Below are 13,963 nucleotides of genomic sequence, written 5' to 3'. Positions count from 1 at the left end.
CCTCAAACTCAGATAATGCAGGATCCTATGAATGAACAAACAATTCATGCAACAAAAGCAAAATCATTGGGACTCAGTGGGTTAAGAAATTTTCTTTAAAAAAAAAAAAAAAAAAAAAAGACCCTGCACCTGTGATCTAAGAGATTGTCATTATCACGCAGTACAAGTCTGAGTTTCACCAATTTCTTTATACCAAGCTCCCTTTCTCAGCTGTTCTGTTGCTTTTTGTATTGTTTCACACGAAGAAAAATTCGGTCTTAAAAGACAACATGGCTTTATAAGGGATGAGTATATTAAAGTAATCTGTTGATCATTACAAATGCATGCGTGGTCGTTGACTATATAATTTTTGTGCTATAACACCGGATCAATTACGTGTTTAGTGTCTAATGGATTATGTTAATTTGCCTACAGTGTAGCCCACTGTAAAGAATGGTGCAGAGAGGCATTGCCCGCAGGAAAGCCCCAGGTTTCAGAGTGGATACTCTGTGCAAGGTTCTCCCAGTCCCTTGTTCTGCCTGCATCAGAAACCCCCTGAAGCAATTCTGCCGGTGGGAAGATGATGTCCATTATGCTAGATAATGTGCAATATTTGCTGCAGATTTTCCAGAGGTTTGATCCTTCGAGGGCCAAAGGGACTTGGGGACACTCTCAGCAACATGAAGACTGGAGCCTAATATTATGTGGGTGTCATTCCTATTAATTATTGGGGATTTTTTGCTTATTCAGCCATTTAACCTTTAAATATTTATATATATTGATAAAGAAGTGAGTATGGGCTCCTATGCTATGCTATTTGATGTTCTTCCTCATTCAGTGCTGGGCAAAGAACATTATGCACTACAAGGCACTTGAGAAGCTAAATGGTACTGCTGAGACAATCTTGCGCCCTGCCACAGATAATGTTCCTAGAAAATAAGGGTTGGAATACAGTGGTATGAAATAATGATGGCATTTGTTCCTATTTGATACATCCAGGCCGGCACTCAAGAGAGCCAATTTCTAGTATTCTGGGGGAGAAGAAAACAAAGTAAACCCAGATGTAAATATCTTTAGTGCAAAGCAATGAGGAATGGGCGCTAAAACCAACAGTTGTCTGCTGTTTAACTATCAGTCCTTTGCGTGCCACACCTCCAGCATTACTTGATCATGTCATTTATCAAGTCTATAATAAGCATGAACAGGTGGGTGAAAAAATGTACAGCGCAGAGCACCTACTGGCACCACCTGAGTGCTGCCTCTTTGGCAGTACCGGGGCACTGAAGGGGCCATGCAAACCTTCAGACTAAAACGTGGTGGCTGAAGACAACTTATTCCAGTATTCAGGGACGTAGGAGCTCTGCTGTCACAGAGTTTTTAATTCCTCAACATCTGTATCCGAGGAACAATACTAACCCTGGGCAAGATTCAGTTCTGGGTGCTGGTTGGGATGCAGGCGGCTGTGTTGTAGCTAGGATCCCAAAGATACAAATCAACCAGAACTCCTTCTGGAGATTCTCTGGGTGCTCATTCTGGAGAGACCAAGACCCTGGCTCTTCCAAGCATTCACCCCACCAAAACCTTTTTGGGACAAAACGGAGCAGACACGGCACTCAATGGGATGCTGTCCAGGGTATATCTTGTACTTTCTCGGCCTCGTTTCAGGGCCACACAGGGTATGACGACAGTGAAGTGCAAGCCCAGGGTTGAGTAGAACTCAACTGAGCAGACACTAGGTTTGTTAATCTAAGGCCTGAGTATCGACACTCATTTGTAACTTCAGATCAGGATTTTTGAGCCCTGACTCACAGCCTGGGTCTCCAGTGCCCACTTTGCATTATGTGAGTGCAAATACAACTACCCACCCTGCCTATCGCCCTCCCAAAATGTGGCTGCTGTAGCCCTTTGTTCATGGTGCAGTGTGGGGAAACTTGTCTGCCCAGTGGACAAAAACTTGGCTCATAAACTTGTGGGATACTTTTGGCAGACGCCCAGAACACGAGTCTAATGGGGCTGTCTCTATGCTGCAGAGCAATAAGAATTGAATCCTGGGTCCCAGCCTGACAGGCGCAAAGTGTCCTCACTCTTGAGCCCTGGGTTAGTGAAATTTGTGTGTAGACAGAAGGGCGATTAGGCGTGAGCCTGAGTTCAAACCCTGGGTTTACAATACAGTATAGATCTATCCACAGGGACCAACCAGAAGCTGACATTTTAATTTTAAGCCAGTTAGTCCCTATTAATCTATTTCTCATTGATTGTGTCATACACTAATTACAATTGTGCTTGAGAATTACAAACAGGTCAAAGCCACAGAATGTGATCTGGATGTGAACATTCTTGAAGGCTGGTGTGTTTGGATCCCAAGATTTAGTCTGGCCCATTTTATATGTAGGAAGCTGCTACAAAGTGCTGTCCTGGATCGAAAATTTCCACAGAGATTAGAGGTGTTTGAATTCAAGGTTCTGGTTCAGGCCCATCGTTACTTACAATAACAAAACATGTAGATGGTATCATGAGCTTTTGTGGGCACAACCCACTTCTTCAGATGACTTCTGAAGAAGTGGGCTGTGCCCACAAAAACTCACGATACCATCTACATGTTTTATTAGTCTTTAAAGTGCTACTAGAATATTTGTTGTTTTTTAAGTTTTTCCTGTTAGAGACTAACTCGGCTACCCCTGTGAAGCTTTACTTACAATGTTCAGACAAGTTAATAAACAATTAATCAAGCAAGCCAAGAAATAAGCAATGCAAAAATCTTGAGCTGTGTTTCAAAACTGCCTCAGAGTCTCTGCCCAAGTAACACATGGTAAAGGGGTTCCCTAAATAGGGGCTAAATGTGTGGCAGTATAGTGTGGTATTTAAACAAATAGTTTTTAAGAGTGTGCTGCTACTCCGTGGCTGCAGAAAGCCGAAGGAACTAAGACGCAACATCATGGGGCCTCTGTTCTTTGTAAGTGCTTTAGTTTTGACTTTAAACAGCATGTGTGAGCACTGCATACGTTTTACAGTTTCTTTTTGGTCACTCACAATGGCTTACTTTGATCTCTGAGCTTGCAGGTACATTGGGTCTAATTAAGAAGTGAGGCATGTGGTGCAGTAAGCTAGATCCTGTTCACTCACAGTCTCCTAGATCTAATTACATCTGTTCTAACCAGGTCAGAATCTAAGTACGTCTACATAGCGGCACTATTTTGGGATATCTCCCGTTATCCCAAAATCAAGTTGTGAGCATCTTAACAGTAAGCAAGTTATTTTGAAAGAATTTCAAAACAACAGGTGGCTTATTCCGGCTTCCTGTAGACTTCGTTGCACGAGACATAAGGAAGATGCCGAAATAGCATCTATTTCAAAATAAGCTACGCAATTTGCATAGCTCAAATTGCATAGCTTATTTCAAGCTACATGCAACTGTGTAGACGTACCCTTCATGAGTCTAACTTACACACTGAGCCACTAGATGATGATGCTGGAAAGTCAGAGCGAAACTACCTACCTCCTGCTTTAGATGACAAAGATAGTGCTAATGCCCACATTTGTTATTTCCCTTCACCACAAAGACAAAAGCTAAGTCACAATTCATATGTTTTCAAAGACGAGAGAAATAGTTTGATGCAGACACATTATATTGCACATTAATTCCACCAACCATCATTCATTTACTTGGCTGTGCTGACCTCTAGAGTCAGACCTTCTGCATGGCACATCCTGCAAGAGCATCTATCAGCTTACCAAGCTTTTAACCCCCTTCTACTAATTCAAGCGAGATTGTCATTGGCGTGGTTGTAAGGCAGTGTTGGAGTGCTGAAATAGCATCTATTTCAAAATAAGCAGTTTCTCCTCACTCGGTGTTCACACCTCCACATCAGCTGCTAGAAGTGGGCCTCACCCTCCCTGACTGAATTAACCTTGTTATCTCTAGCCTACATATTTATACTTGCCTCTGGAAATTTCCACTACATGCATCTGACGAAGTGGGTCTTTGGCCACAAAAGCTTATGCTCCAATAAATCTGTTAGTCTATAAGGTGCCACAGGACTCCTTGTTGCTAAATGAATATGACTTTGATACGTGTGTGTCTGTGCACATACACATGCACACGTCAATGGAGTTAGAAAATGCACTTTGACATTCGGCACAACCATGAGCAAGGGGTGGTGCGCAGGCCTGGATTAACCCATATACACTCCATGCACTTGCACAGGGCCTCCACCACAGAGTAGCCCTACCAGAGGCACAACTAACTGTTCAGGAGTGGAGGAGAATGCAAGGGTGAGGGCTCCCTCATCTCCTCTCATGGCTCACCGCTTTAGCGTTACTGCTTAGCTAACTTTAATTATTTAACCCCATCTTCTCAGTGTATTAAAGACCGAATACATTTGCATAGTTTTAATTGCACCTGGTATTTCATGTAAAGAACAAAACCTGGTCAACAATCAGCACTTCCCAAGTTATTAATGACCTGTAATTTAAATTTGAGAGCAATCACCTGCTTAATAGCACATAAAATATTCTGTCCATTATTCAACGTGGAAATTTGTTGAGACACACATTATACCATAAACAGAAGCGTTATAAAACTTACAGTCTACTTACTACACACGTCTGCCTTTCCTGCCAGCTCATGCCTCCAAGACTTCTGGGAAAGGTGTAGAATGGGAAAGCTTGTACTCAATGGAAATCACTGCCAGGTTCATTTAATGTTCTCGGTCCATTGTGGACGGCAGGGAATTTATCATCAGTTTCAACTTGCTGGACAATCTTTCAGCAGATATCTCCATAAGCGGTGTGATTAAAAACACTCTTCTAGCGACAGTCACACTTGGGAAAAAATGGAGTGAAGGTTATTTTTACTTGTAATTTTGTTTATGTTGGGCATGGCTATTTTTAATTAGCAGAATCATTTTCACTGAAAGTTTCACCTGTGAATCTGTTGGTTTGGGGCCCATATGTGCGACATGTCCTCCGTGCCCCCTAGCTGAGCTCCTGGGCTGTGCCCACCTGCATTGCACCAGAATAAACCTGAGTGGTGTTGGATCCCCATGTGCCCGGCACATCACTCACGTGCTCAGCCCTCGCTATGAGAGAGCAGGGCAGGTGAAGGGAGTGGACCCACTGGGTGGCTACAATGGGGGACAAGCCACCCAAGCCTGAGACAGGAATGAGAGCAAAGCAGAAGGGCTGCCAGTGAGTGGCCAGGATGGCACCAGGGGTTGTGGGTGAGGGAAGGGGGGCAAGTCATTAGTGGGCATGGGGATGAGGCATGCTGTGGGGTGAGCACTGCCGTGAGTGGGAAATGTTGTGGGGTAGTGAGTTGTGGGGGGCTGTGGGATGTTAAGAAGCGAGTAATCAACTAATTGCAGGCCCATATATGGGGGGGGAAGTGTGTGTGAAGGGTGTGAAAGCACCCCCATAGTCTCCCAAGTAAGCATACTTCAGCCGGCCATTTTCGCGACTGGGGCTTTTTTGCGGAAAACAAATCTGAGCTGTCTACACTGGCCCTTTTGCGCAAAAGGACTTTTGCCTGAACGGGAGCAGCATAGTATTTCCGCAAGAAGCACTGATTTCTTACAGTAGGAAGTCAGTGCTTTTGCGGAAATTCAAGCGGCCAGTGTAGACAGCTGGCAAGTTTTTCCGGAAAAGCGGCCGATTTTCCGGAAAAACTGGCCAGTCTAGACACAGCCCAGGTGAATTGTACTGGCTGGCAATTGGGAGGTAGGTGCAGCTAAAGCTTTATCCCTTCCTCCTTTATGCCCCATCCACTCCCTACTTGCCTGCTCCTAGGAGTCGAGGAACTAGGTCAACAGCCACTCTATTTCTACATGGTCAGTCTCAAGGTTCACGTGGCCGGAGAGTGATTTCCCACATCATCCCTTCAGGTTGGTTGCTCCTACGTGTAATGGCTCAGTTCATCACTTCAGTATTGCTAATCTCTGGGGACGGAAAACCTGGGTTGTTATTTTCTCCATAACACTCGTTCTCTTTTTCAATAGTCAAAATCAAATCTGATTGCCCAGGCGTCCTGTCTCTTTTTATCTCCTCATGATATCCTAGCGCATTTCAATGGCTTTCACTTTTTCATCCCTCACTCTGCGCTCAGCTAACCGCCGTACAAATCAGCGGGGGCATGTTTATTGTTTATTCACTTTCCCCGATGCCATTTTAAGCTAACTTATGAAAAATGTAATTATGAGGTTTTGTTCCAAGAGAACCATTTAAATTCGACTCCCGAGCGCAACACATCGTAAAAATGGCATTATCCAGACTTTCCTACCCACACACTACCTAATATTAGTTTTTATTTCAGGGATTTTACTTTTTGTCAAACTAAAACAACTGAAAATGCCTCCTGGCGCGTGTGTACACGTGTGCAAAGATACACACAGAATATCTCCGGGGATACAAGACGGCACAGAGGTTTGTCACTGCAGTGGTTACTCTTTGGCATCTGGGAGCCCCGTTGGAATCTTCTCGCCTCTCTTTCAGGCCCTGCTTTCACACCCCTCATCTCTTTCCTCCACCTCCCTTACCTTGTGCCAGGCCACGTTGCCGCTCCCTCTTCTTCTGTTGCATTGTGCTCAGCCTACTCTTCTCTCTTTCCTCCATGCCTCTGCCAGCATGCCTGCTTTTTTTCTCCCTCCTCATGCTGGAGGGCACCTCTGCCCCCCTTCCTTTCCCCATCTAGGGTTCCCAACTCTCCCGTGTGCTCTCGTCCCCAAATTCCTCCTCCTTTCTGTCCTCTTGCATCATGAGCTGATGAGAGGATGCATTTGCTGCCTTGGCCAGCTAAGGAAACGTGCCCATCCTGATCGTACCCCCTGCTTGCTTGTTGATGCTGTTATGGCTGAGGCTTGGGGTGTTTCTGTTCATCACCCCTGAAGCTGACCTTAGATATTGACAAGTGACTTGCAAAAGCTTCAGCCAGGAAATTCCCTAAAGAGGATACGCATATAAAATCAGCCTCTGAACTGGTGTGGCTGTGGTGCCTAAACCAGTGCGACACCTCCTTGAGACAGGAGCAGCAGACGCTGGGTGGGAGTTCTGACATCTGCCGCCCGTCCCAGGGTTATTAAACTCTTTGTGTGACAGGTGGGAACGTGCTGTAGTAGCTGCGCAATGGGCCAGTTGCCCCACAGCGGGGAGAGGAAAGATTATAGCAGGCCAGAGGGAGCCTGCCAAGGGCTCACGAAGGAAACGATGGCTTGTTGCAGCAGCCAATTAGGGCCAGCAGGGGCCACATACAAAGGGCTGCTCAATAGAGCAGAGGATAGCCTCTACCTGGCCTGTGAGGGGGAAGGACTGGCTGCCTAGGAGCACCATGGCTAGAGCAGAGCCGAAGGAGCTACAGCTCGAGGCCCTGGAGGATGGGCAGATAAGGTGCTAGTGCTATGGGGCAAATGGCCCAGGGAAAAGAGGCAGCAGGGAAGCTGGAGGAAGGTTAGTGAGCAGGCTCCCCGATGGGGGCAGGGCAAAGGAGGCAATTGCCCCAAGGGCTGACCATACACTGCCCAGACCCTTTACATCACTGCTGGAGCGCCGCATGGAACAAGCCGGGCAGCACTGAGGACTGCCTGGCAGGGGGAGGGGGTGCTTTCTGGGAAGTACTGAGGGCTTCCTAGCCCCAGCCCCATCCCTTCGGTCCAAGGTCCTCTCTCTTCCAAAGGGCGGAGCAGGGCCCCCTGCCCTCACCTTGCCCAGGGGCCTGGCGAGGAGTCAGCCCCACTGGTAGCAAGGGGCTGCTGGCTACAGAGTCCTTGAGCTGGGACCCAGAGTAGCAAGTGAGTCAGGGTGGGTCCCCCTCTTTTGCCCTGAGGGAAGTGGCCCACTCAGACTGCAGTGGCCCCTAGAGTAAGGGACAAGATTAGTGACTGTAAAGGGCCACTGAGGCAAATGGCTGGACTATAGCCGCTGGCAGGGCCGGTCCTAACCAATTGGCGGTCCTAGGCGACTGCCTGGCTCGCCCGTAGGGTTGCCAGATGGTTTTTTTTTTTTTTTTTTTTAAATACCGGACAAAAGTTTGTTGCGCAAAAAAAAAAGTTTTTAAAACGGGTCGGGGAGTAACCAGGGAAACCAGGCTTCAGGAGGCCAGGCCGAAATGCGGTCGTGGCCCGCCCCTACGACCGGCCCTGTCAGCGGGCCCTTGAAAATGGTGGCCCCGAGCAACCGCCTGGCTCACCCGCCCTTAAGACTGGCTCTGCCTGCCAGCCCCCCAACCCTGGAATGAGGGGGAGAACCAGCAGGGCAGGCATAACCAGAAAGCAGTGTCCAGAAATAGACGCTACAGTCTGGGAGTGACATGGGTCCTACTGAGCATGGCGGAGCCCGAGAGAGTAACAGTGAGCAAGACATCACCAGCGGAGGCACACTGCTGAAAGAGCTAGTTTCCGAAAAAACAAGCAGGAGGCAGCAGGACTGGCTCAAGCCATTCCTGCGCCCTGGGCAGCGGGCGCACGATGCATGCGCAGCTCCACCCCTAGGCACACGGCGCATGCTCGGCCCCGCCCCCGGTGCATTGCGCACCTTACAGCTGCAATCGGGCTTGCGGTGTCTGATCGCAGCTCTGAAGGGCGCCACGCGGCCCCCAGCTCTGGGCGCCTGATGGCAGCTATAAGGGGCGCCACACGGTTGGCACTCTGGGCAACTGCCTGGCTAGCCCCACCCTTAATCCAGACCCGGGAGGCAGTGTGGGGGTGAAGCTACTCCATTACAAGCTTCCTCTCTGGAACACACCCTGGTTGTGTCTACACTGGCATGAATTTCCGGAAATGCTTAAAACAGAACAGTTTTCCGTTATAAGTATTTCCGGGAAAAGAGCGACTACACTGGCAGGCTGCTTTTCCGGAAAAGCCCTTTTTCCGGAAAAGCGTCTGTGGCCAATGTAGACGCGCTTTTCCGGAAAAAAGCCCCGACCGTCATTTTCACGATCGGGGCTTTTTTGCGGAAAAGACTACTGTGCTGTCTACACTGGCCCTTTTCCGGAACAGTTTTCCGGAAAAAGGACTTTTGCCCGAGCGGGAGCAGCATAGTTTTTCCGGAAAAGCAGCTGATTTCTTACAGTAAATCATCACTGCTTTTCCGGAAATTCAAGGGCCAGTGTAGACAGCTCGCAGCATATTCCGGAAAAGCAGCTGCTTTTCCGGAATAAGTGGCCCAGTGTAGACACAGCCCCCATGTTATACATAAGGCTTCCCGCATTATCCTGGGCACACAAAGCAGTTTTCCTCACCCCGCTGGTATTATCAGAGCCAAGCACACAGACGCATTCATTCCCAGTGTTAGCCCACTCTAGCATGGCATGGGTTCCTAATAGGGTTTTTACCTGGCTGCCCCAGCCAGCATGGAACAATTGTCAGGGTGATGTCCTAATCTCTGTCTACTTGTCACGCAAGGAATCTGATTCTAAGGAGATGGGTAAAACCCGGTGGCAGTCACCTTCCTCAGAGCACCAAGTTCTTTTCACCTCCTTCTGGTAGCACGCATATGTGAATGGTTTATGAACGACAGCCAGCATGGCTGTAAAGCATTAAATAAGCTTCCTGTGTTGTTGTTATTAATAATCATCATCATTATTTATTATTATAGCACCGTAGCTATTAGATGTGAGTTAACGAAGTGGTTCCCAGACAGCAGGAAGAGACGAGTTATTGCCATAGAATCACACGCTCACTTGATTTAGGTAATTAGATGGTTAGAGACAACTATCCAGAGATCACAACTCAACTGTGCGCAAAAAATACATGCACAGTTGCTGCAGATTCCAATTCTGACTACAAAAGGAAGGCTGCCTTTTTGAAAACTTATCCCCACAAAGGTTTCGTTGCTTCCAGAAGATGGATCTTTTGATTTTTCTTACTTGTTGCAGTTTAAACATTTCCAGTGTTAAATACAGTCTTCCAAAAAGTAATCCATCAGGTGATAACGGGGGGTTCTGAGAAGTTAGTAAACCTGTGACAGTGCATCTCTGGGCAATTAGAGCATTTCTCCCAAGTAGTTATACTGAAGCTAAGAGCTGCACAATGTGCACTGACTACATGACTTAGAACAGCCTGTGCTTCAGCACGTGAAACTTATAGGCTACGTCTAGACTGGCATGATTTTCCACAAATGCTTTGAACGGAAAAGTTTTCCGTTCAAAGCATTTGCGGAAAAGATCTTCTAGATTGGTACGGACGCTTTTCCACAAAAGCACTTTTGCACAAAAGCATCTGTGGCCAATCTAGACGCGCTTTTGCACAAAAAAGTCCCGATCGCCATTTTCGTGATCGGGGATTTTTTGCGCAAAACAAATCTGAGCTGTCTATACTGGCCCTTTTGTGCAAAAGGACTTTTGCCTGAATGGGAGCAGCATAGTATTTCCACAAGAAGTACTGATTTCTTACATGAGATCATCAGTGTTCTTGCGGAAATTCAAGCGGCCAGTGTAGACAGCTGGCAAGTTTTTCCGCAAAAGCAACTGCTTTTGCAAAAAACTTGCCAGTCTAGACACAGCCTTAGTGAAAGGAAAAGGCAGGCACTGCTCAGGGCTCAGAACACAGGCTTGGAGAACCAACGTTCATCACGGTGAAAGGGAAGGTGCTTATGTGTTGCTAAAGGAGAAAGAGGTGGGGAGAGCGGCTAAAACGGCAGCTGGGAGGAAGGTGACAAAACAGACTCGCTTAAAATTTGCTTCCTGATGCCCCAAATTGCTCCATATCCCTTCCAAAGCCCCAGATACTAATCACTTTCCCCTCTTTACTCCTCTGCCTCACTTCCAGAACCCTTTACCACCCTCTCTTCCACCCCGCTGCCTCAGTTCCAAGACCAATTCCTACCTCCAACCCCTTAGCCTCACTCGTGGGACCCTCCCATACCCTTCCAACAAATCCCATCTAACCTTCGTGTCCCACCACAACTGAAGCCCTCCCTGCCACTTCTGTATTTCCCCTATTACACTGTTGCAAAAGGAGTATTGATTTTTCTGACCCTACCATCAGGTTAGTACCCTCTCCTCTCCTTCAAAACGTACTGCTGCTGTGATGGCCCCAGATAATCAGCCATCATTTCAAGAGGCAGACTGAGGGCAGACAGCTGAGGTGTTCACTGATGTCAGTACAAACATTTATTTTTATATTCTTACATTCTAGCGACATATGAATCACGGCACTAATTCAGGCTCATTCTCCATCTAGACCAGTAACCTATTTTCTTCCGTGCCCAGCAACAGGTGATTCAAACAACTGAGCACTAAAACCCTCAGGTGAAAACCTATAGAATAACCTGCCCTCTGGGGAGGCCTTTTAACAACGATCGGTTAGAGACTGAATTAAGCACTGAAGAATGACTATTTAAAATCTTTCCAAACTCTTTTTTTCCTTCAGCATTTATTCTCAGAAGTTAGGCTAGTTTCGTTGCCCACATAAATGTGCAGTCGCCTGGATTTTACATGATTTTTCACCTTAACCACATCCTGTGGCGATGAGTTCCACAGTTCAGTTATGCAGCTTCCTTATCTGTAAAACGGGGATAACTTAACTAACCTTCTTTGTAAAGTACTTTGAGATCTAAAAATTAAAAAGTGCTTTGTAAGAGCTAGGCATTATTCATTTTTATCATATTGTGTGTGGGAAGGGAATCATTTATTTTGTGTGTAAATATATTGTGTCAAAAGGGTGGCAAGACAACACTAAGGTATGTCCGAGTGGAGGTATGGGATAGTAGAATTGGAAAGCCCCTTTTTTCTCAGAAGAGAGAAATTCACCCTTTGCCATATCTATCACTGGTAGGCTAGCTACACCAGATCCCCTCTCTTCTTCCCATGTGTGGTGCAAAGACAAATGAAAATAGACAAGAGGTAAGGTTAAAACAGCATATTGTCCGGATAATTATAAGAAGGAGAGAAAAAGGAAAGCTGTAAGCTATTAATCAAAATACAAATCAAAACCACAGTGTAACGGCTGCTACCCACTGTAGCCTGAAGCTCAGGCCCTAGAAATGAAACCACTCCCTTCCCTTGATGTCTGAAAATAAAAAGAACCCCCAACTTAGAAAAGCTGGGTGCTCTCACTAGATTCCAGGAGCATCAGCGGCAGTAACCAAGTCTAGGACTTCGACTCCTTGGTTAATTTAAAACCTTAGAAGTAGCTCTCTGGATCGTACCTCGACAGATGTCTCTGCCATGATTGGAAGAAGAGGACCTGGATTGATCATATCCAAATAAGCAGGGTAAGTTAGTGAGTTAGATATCTTCTCCCTTCTCTGCTTCACTACCAGATTGATAGTACGCGTCAATTATGCCATGAAGTCTCGATCCGCGTACGGAAGCCTCTAAGATGGACTGCACCACTCAAGCACTGTCACAAGCCTTTCATGTCTTCAATGACGGGAAAGATGGAACCTTCCAGAGAAGAGGCAAGACAAGTTCTGAGGCAAATTGAACAACGACCTGGCCAGAGGCAGGAAAAACTAGAACAGTCTGGTTCCATCCAGGCAATAGTGACAAGGAGTCCTGTGGCACCTTATAGACTAACAGATTTACTGGAGCATAAGCTTTCGTGGGCAGGTTGCATCTGACAAAGAGGGTGTTTGCCCACGAGAGCTTATGCCCCAATAAATCTGTTAGTCTATAAGGTGCCACAGAACTCCTCATCACTTTTGCAGGTTCAGACTAACACGGCTACCCCTCTGATACCATTCAGGCAATGTTGATGATATACAGGAGGCTTACAAGATGGAATTATGTGCTGATGATTCCAGACTCTGTCTTGGATATATAGAAAATCCTTCGATTACTGCCCATTGCCTTTAGCAGTAACATATCTTAAGTCTCAGAGGAGTAACCCTGTTAGCCTGTAAGGGTGAACCTACACTGCACCATTATTTTGAGATAACTAACATTATTTCAAGACAACAATGCGAGCGTCTACACAAGTCATTGTTATTTTGAAAATTTTTTTGAAATAACCGCTTATTCGGATATCTGTAACCCTCATTCTATAAGGAATAACATCACCTATTCTGAAATAGCTATTTCAAAATAAAGTGTGTGTAGATGCTGCACTGCTGCTATTTCGAAATAGCCCCTCACCAAGCCCATTCTAAATTATTCCTCCCCAGTGCCTCTTGGGGCACTAAATCGAGATAGAACGTCTACATTAGGGAAGCCTGCCTCAGACTAATTTTGAGGCTTCCGTGCACTATAGACGTGCTATTTTGAAATAAACTATTTTGGAACAACTATTCCGGAACAGCTTATTGCGAAATAACCGTGCAGTATAGATGTGCCCTCGCTGAAAAGAGCAAACAATGAATGGTCCTGCAGCACCTTAGAGACTAACAAAAATGTAGATGGTATCATGAGCTTTCGTGGACACAGCCCGCTTCTTCAGATGAATGGAGTAAGGGGTCCAGAGTACAAATAAATAGCAGGGAGGGGATGCAGAGGGAAAGGAAAGGAAAAAAATAAGAAAAAAATATTAAATGGAGTATCCTTGCTAAATGAGGCTAATAGTGGGCTGTAAGTGCCTGGTACTTGGCTTGTGATGTCATTAGGCGTGGAATGTAGCAGCCCATCCAGCTCAGGTCTTTGTTCAAACCTTGATTACTGGTGTCAAATTTGTAAATGAAGGCAAGTTCCACAGCTTCTCTCTCCAGCTGGTTTCTTAAATTGCTTTGTAAGAGTATCGTCACTTTAAGATCCACTAGTGACTGCCTGGACAAGTTAAAATGTTCCCAGCAGGTTTCTGTGTATAACCATTTTGAATATCTGATTAGTATCCATTAATCCTTTGTAGAGACTGTCCAGTTTGGCCAATATACATGGCAGAGGGGCATTGCTGGCACCTGGTTGCCTAGATCACATTAGTGGACGTGCAGTTGTATGAGCCTCTGATGTGGCGAGGTCCTGTGATGATGTCACTTATATAGATGTGTGGACAGAGTTGGCACTGGAGGATCATCATCATACTCACCCAGGAACCCACTCCTGCAGTAAACTCTGGTGCCAACT

Source organism: Pelodiscus sinensis, chromosome 16 (assembly GCF_052426305.1).
Source record: "Pelodiscus sinensis isolate ZL-2025 chromosome 16, ASM5242630v1, whole genome shotgun sequence".
Classification (NCBI taxonomy): domain Eukaryota; kingdom Metazoa; phylum Chordata; order Testudines; family Trionychidae; genus Pelodiscus; species Pelodiscus sinensis.
Note: the sequence above shows the minus strand (reverse complement) of the source record.